The following is a 6,308-nucleotide window of genomic DNA, read 5'->3' as shown; positions in this document are numbered from 1 at the left end:
TGAGACCTGGTCACTGCTATGCGGAATTGCAGTGGCCTGCGAGCAGATAGCCAGCCCCACAACAGAGTCAAATCCTGCCCTGTGCAAGTCTGAGAGTGCCTAGCTAATAGATCACTGAGCTGGGGATCCATTTGCAACTCAGTCACCATAGATTCCATGTCCAAACTATGGCCCTCCAGCTTTTGTGAAACTATACATCCCAGCATGCCTTGCCACAGTTTTAGCATTCTCTAATAGCAAAAACTGTTACAAGGCATGATGGGACTTGTAGTTTCACAACTGCTGGAGAGACATCGTTTGGACATACCTGTCATAGAATGATTTCACTGGTCTGTACAAGTATGTGTAAATCTGACCCTTCCACAAGTCTGCAAGAGGCCAGAGCTGACGTCGCCTACCCTCACGGAAAACGACTGGGCACGCCTATTTTTCCTGACACTACCAGAAAATGGATGGTCACTACCCACAAACGTCGACTTCCTGTCAATCAAACGGTGGGCAAATTGAGAAAAAAAAATATTTTCGGATTTTTGACGACACAGGCCTATGCGCATTCATCTGATTGGCTTGGAACAGCGATCAAGTCTGAATAACCTCCGTTGATGTACCAAAATCCATAGCAAACACCATGCAAATGAGACTTTACTGGTCTTGGTACAATGTAGATTAATCGAATTGGCTATACCATTTAGTACTTATGTTAGTTGGGCGCCCACTAAGCTATTTGCTTCGTTTTCCGCGTCCGCTCGCCACACTATATAAAATCAACTCCATGCCTGCATGGATAGTGGAGGTATGAGCGTACTAACTATAGTGGGCGCCCAACTAACATATAAGTACCGTACATTTCAGAATCTGTGGGTAGAGACAAGCTTTTAGAGAGTGCCAACCAATCCACTTTTGGCATTTTATAGTCTGTGTTTGAAAAATGAATTTGAAGCTGATTGTTTGGAGTTTTATATCTCAGCTCTCTCTCTCAGGAAAGCATGTCCAAGCTATGGTCCTCCAACTGTTGTGAAACTACACATCCCATCATGCCTTGCCATGGTTTTAGCATTCCTTAATAGCAAAACTGTGGCAAGGCATGATGGGACTTATAGTTTCACGACAGCTGGAGGGCCATAGTTTTGACATGCCTGCTCTAAGCTTTTAGAAATATCTTCCTTAGGGGCATACAGATGTGTCCACATACATCTATCCTCCATGTGGTACAAGTTACATTTACATAATGTGTGAGCTCCGAGTGACTCTAGTGTTGATTGGTTGTTTTTTTTTTTTTACATTTTTCTGTTGAATAGCTTCTTATACAAAATGCGATTCGATTTTTCAAATAAGTTTTTAAAACTTTTTTTTTCAGAACATTATGTAGAAACTAGTTTTTGCATCATTATGTAGAAACTAGTTTTTGCATCATTTTATGTGTTCCTGCTATGTATTAACAACCTAATGCAAGAGTTTTCATAGAAATTTTCTGCAGCAATATAATTAATGATGCAGATTGCAGTCCCTATTATTAATAGGGATTGTGAGCCCAATTCAGACATGCTCACTAGTCTGCGTATATTCGCTGTCTAGCAAGCTGGTTAATGCTGCCCCGATGCACACGTCCCTCCCTCCTGCTGGATCTCCTCACTATGCTGCAAATTGATGTGTATGCTCACACATCTGCTCGAATTCGCTCGCACAGAGAAAAAATAATTCAATGGTTACTCCTGAAATGTAAGACGGGACTTATTTTTCAGATGAACGGTGATGGCTGAATTGAAGGCGGGCACTGATATCATGTGATGTCATCTATCCACCCCGAGCACGCCTGCATATATAACACTGGGTGGAGTCACTGTATGACTCAGCCCAGCATTATACAGAGTGACAGATCTGGGCTGGTACCCACGGCTGGGTGGACAGACCACCAGACCTCACTCACCCACTCCTCCCATCTCACCTGCCTCCCCAGATGTGGATGCTACCTCCCGTGGCCAGGAGAACGTCTCCACCTCCTGTGAAGCTGCAAACCTGCTGGGTGAACTTCCGCCGCCGACCGTTTTGTCCCACCAAAAAGATGGCCACAGGAGGGCTGCATGCATACACAAATGCACGCACCTCCCCCCATGCTCTTTGCGGAGCGTGGGCAATGGGCGGCTCTCTCCCTCAATCCTCTGACAAAGCATGCAGCGTGCTTCCAGATTGGGGAAATAGCAACAGTGATTGAAAGGCCTGGCCACGGCTTGCGGCACACAAAAATTGTAAGTGTCATGTGCCAATTGCAGGCAACTACATGAGTCAATCGCAGGTAGGCTGGCCCTGGTTATATCTTACCCACTCCACCCACCTCACCTGCCTCCCTAGTCATGGACGCTACCTCCTGTGGCCAGGACAACCTCTTCACCTCCTCTGAAGCTGAGAACCTGCAGTATCCCTGCTCCTGCCACTGCCCCACCCACGGCACCCTCCCCACACACACCCGCCCCTCCACCACCACTTGCGGAAACAACACAACCGCACCTCCACCACCTGCACTACACCCGCCCCTTCCACAGCAAGCCTAGACCCCATGCCAACCCCGCCCCATCCTTCCCCCACTCAACTGCAGTACCCTGCACCCACTCCTCCCACATGCTGCACACCCACACCTGTAGTGCACCCGCACCACCAGACACCTTCCCCCACCTGTGGAAAGCCTGAACCTGCCACTTCCCCACCCGCGGTACTAATGCACCCACCCATGGCACCCCTGCACCAACACCGCATCCACCAGCACTACCCACACACCCATCTCTCCCCCACCCACCCTGCAACTGACCCTCATTAAACCAGTGCACCACCCACACCTGCAACTCCCCCACCCACACAATGAATGCATTTACAGGTTAAGGGGACAGAGTCCCTTACTACGGTGTGAAGAGCGCTCATAAAGTGCGATGAATCACCTAGTATATACATGTGTGTTACAGTACTGTAGTGTACAAGAACCTGACGCAGTGTGTCAGGCCCTTGTGTATAACACCTTCCCTATGTGATGCCCAGGACCCCGCCTCCAAGTCTGCCCACTTCTTCAGTAGAGTCGGTTATTTGATGCACCAGCTGTACTGCCACTGTGGTTCTAACTTTCTTTGCCTGGTTATAGGCTCCTGGCAAGATATACCCAGCTCTAATCTAGGGGAAAATATTGCACAAACTGTCACTATATCATCTTGAAATACTAACACCTATAGTTGCCTTTACGTCACATTACAGTGTACCAAACACAGCCATACATGATAATCCCTGTCATCAACTGCTGCCAGGCTGTGTACCATACTAACAGGATATAGCCTCAATTTCTGGGGGTACAGTATGTATCACAATTATACAGTTTCATTCAAATCAAGGGGTAACAAATATATATATTTTATGGTAAAAAGTTACCTTACCTCTGGTTTAAGAGATAAAGAGCCTGTGACAAGAACCTTAACAGTGTTTTTGTACATTAAATTAAAACCGTGTTTTAAATGGGAGTGGGCATAATCTCAAATGCAATAATACATTGATATTCTTGCAGACAATTAAAGTACACCCAGTTTGAGCAGCTTTCAGCTCAAAGCCGCCCAGTGTGTATGCCCCGGCGATGAGTGCTGCTGCACGCTCCCGCACCATCGCCGGGAAAGCCATCCATCTGCTGGCTATACCAGCAGATGAGCGGTTTTCAGGACGGCTTTGCATAGCACTCTGCTATGCAACACCATCCCCCCCCCCCCTCCCTCCCCCCCCCCCCTCCCCCCCTCCCCTCAGTCGGCGCCGGGCAGGGGGAAAGTCGCTCAGTGTGTATGCACTGAGCAGCTATCATCGCTGTCCATACACGCTGGGCATTGACCTTTAAAAAAAAAAAAACCTCTTGTTGGGACACTTACCCATCATAAAACGTAACATTTAAGGACACTGTGGGCAAGATTTAGGGGCAGATTTAGCTTGGAGAAGAGATAGCTTAATAAATATGCCCCTAAATGTGATGCGATTTTATTGCATTATCTGAAATTGCACCTTATCACATTTTTTAAAATCTAATTTTTTGGCCGATATTCACATATTTAAAGAGATGTGATGCGCAGCAAAAAAAGTGCAATATGGTGTGATTTTAAGTCATGACCTCTGCACTTCCTTCCCTGGCCTGCACCTGGCTGCAACATCTTGATGCAGATGCCGGACAAAGTCCCAGCAGAGCCACCACCCCTCCTGGCTTTCCAGCTATCTGGACTAGAGCCTGTATAGTGATGTAGACTGAGGCTAATGCTCATATGGGGCTTAGCAAGCACCCCCACCACCCCCTGCCAAAAGTCCCCCAGCTCTGCAGCTGTACCTCCACTTATCTGGGGAATCTTTAGTCCCTCACAGCTCCTTGCTGCTGAAAATGCAGGGATACATGGCTTTCAGGGAAATAGAAGTCACCTGCAGCACGCCACAAGGACACAGGAGAACGTAGGCTACACAGGATATTAGAGAGCTTGACATACCTTATGGACCTTATTCTTGTTCACACGCAGCACTGCGTGCGATTTTGATGCCACCCACCATGTTCCCCACCCGGCTGTGAATGGATATTTAGCGTAAACATCCATTCGCAGCCTTGGGTGCCGGGACCAAATCATATGATGGGCGCTGACCATTGAATAATTTGGAATGTACATGCAAAATTAAGGCACTCAGGTGCCTTAGCTTTAGGGCGGGCAGCTGCGTCACTGCCAAATTTCCATAGGAACACCCATGAAACGCTGGGCATTCCAATGGGCCCATTCACCTGCCGCCGCCCCACTGGTGGGTTGAAACTGGAAGGCAACTTTCAGTGCTTGTTCACACCCAGTGCATGCACATTAGCAAAACATCAGTCCCCAGTGCAAACGCATGGGGGACAGAGTAAATCCGAATAGCCCCCTTATGACACAAGAAGGTAAGGTGATGCTAGGATGCAAAAGGTCACAGGGTAACACTAAGATGCAAGAAAACACATGCAACACTAGGATCCAAGAGGGCATGGGTGACACTAGAACACACTTGGATTGAGATCCATCCACAGGCGGGCATGAGCTATAATAGTACATGCGTGATGCTAGGATACACAAGGGACTGTGTATAACAGTATGCAAGAGACCATGTACTAGACTTGCTAAAAATATACACTAGGACACAAGGGTGTGGGTAACAGACCAAAGGTGACATAAAAGGAACATGGTCAACACTAGTACACAAGAGGGAAAGAGTAAGTAAGCCACGATATTGTACGGGGCACACTAGGACACAGCCACAGGTAACACTAGGACGCAAGCAGTAACCCAGAGACCTGATGCAATGTTACCATATGTTGATACAGCAGGCAGCATCACATCCCCCATAGACCCCTTGTTTGCTGTGAATGATCTTATTACTCTCCATCTCCCAACAGATCAGCAGCGGCCAACCCCCTCTTTGCCCGCCTGCTTTTTTGGGGGGTGAGTTATGGTACCCATACATGGTGTGTAGCCTATACTTTTTGAACTAGATCACATCTAGTTCAAAATGCATGCAGAGTGCATTCCATGCATTTTGAACTAAATGCACTCTAAATCAAAAATCGCATCATTGTTTGTCTGGCTCCTACACTTTCATCCTAGCTCCTAGATTTTAGAAACAAAATTTGTCAAGCCCTGAAATACTGTACCTAATTTTTTGAGATCCATCCACAGGAGGACATGAGCTATAATAGTATTACCCTGCTGGCTGGTTGGGCCTTAAAATATGGGGGACCCCTAGTGATTTTGTCCCCCGTATTTTGGGAACCAGGTCCGGCCCTTGGCCTGGTGCCGATTTAAAAAAAAAAAAAAAAAAAAAAAAAAAATCAGGGAAACCAGATTTTTTTACAACCAGGACTGCTTCTGTGAGCTTGGGGCTTGTCATGGCTGTGTGGGGGGCAGACCCCATGCTGTTTTTTTACATTTCATTTTTCACACGGAAGCCTGCACAGATCTGACTGATCCGTGCAGGCTTCTGGCAAATATGCCAGGAAAATGAAGTGTATTTCCTCGAGAGCTAGCAACAGTTCACATTTTCCAGACAACCTAGCTGCTGCACAGCTGCACTCATTAATCACTGACATTTTAAAAGATACACAGATGGAGCTAATTAGCTCACTTGTGATTCTGTGAGGAGACCTGCAAAACATGCACTGTTGGTAGCTCTCGAGGACTAGGGTTGGCTACCCCAGGACTAGAGGATAGAATATCCAGCAGTGTGGAAGATGTTTTCAGAAACAGTGTGTGAAATACACACATTTTATTTGTGCATAAAAAAAGTTTCAA

Source organism: Crinia signifera, chromosome 2 (assembly GCF_055691185.1).
Source record: "Crinia signifera chromosome 2, ASM5569118v1, whole genome shotgun sequence".
In the NCBI taxonomy this organism is placed as follows: Eukaryota; Metazoa; Chordata; class Amphibia; order Anura; family Myobatrachidae; genus Crinia; species Crinia signifera.
The sequence above is the reverse complement of the archived record's forward strand: the minus strand, read 5'-3'. Positions refer to the sequence as shown.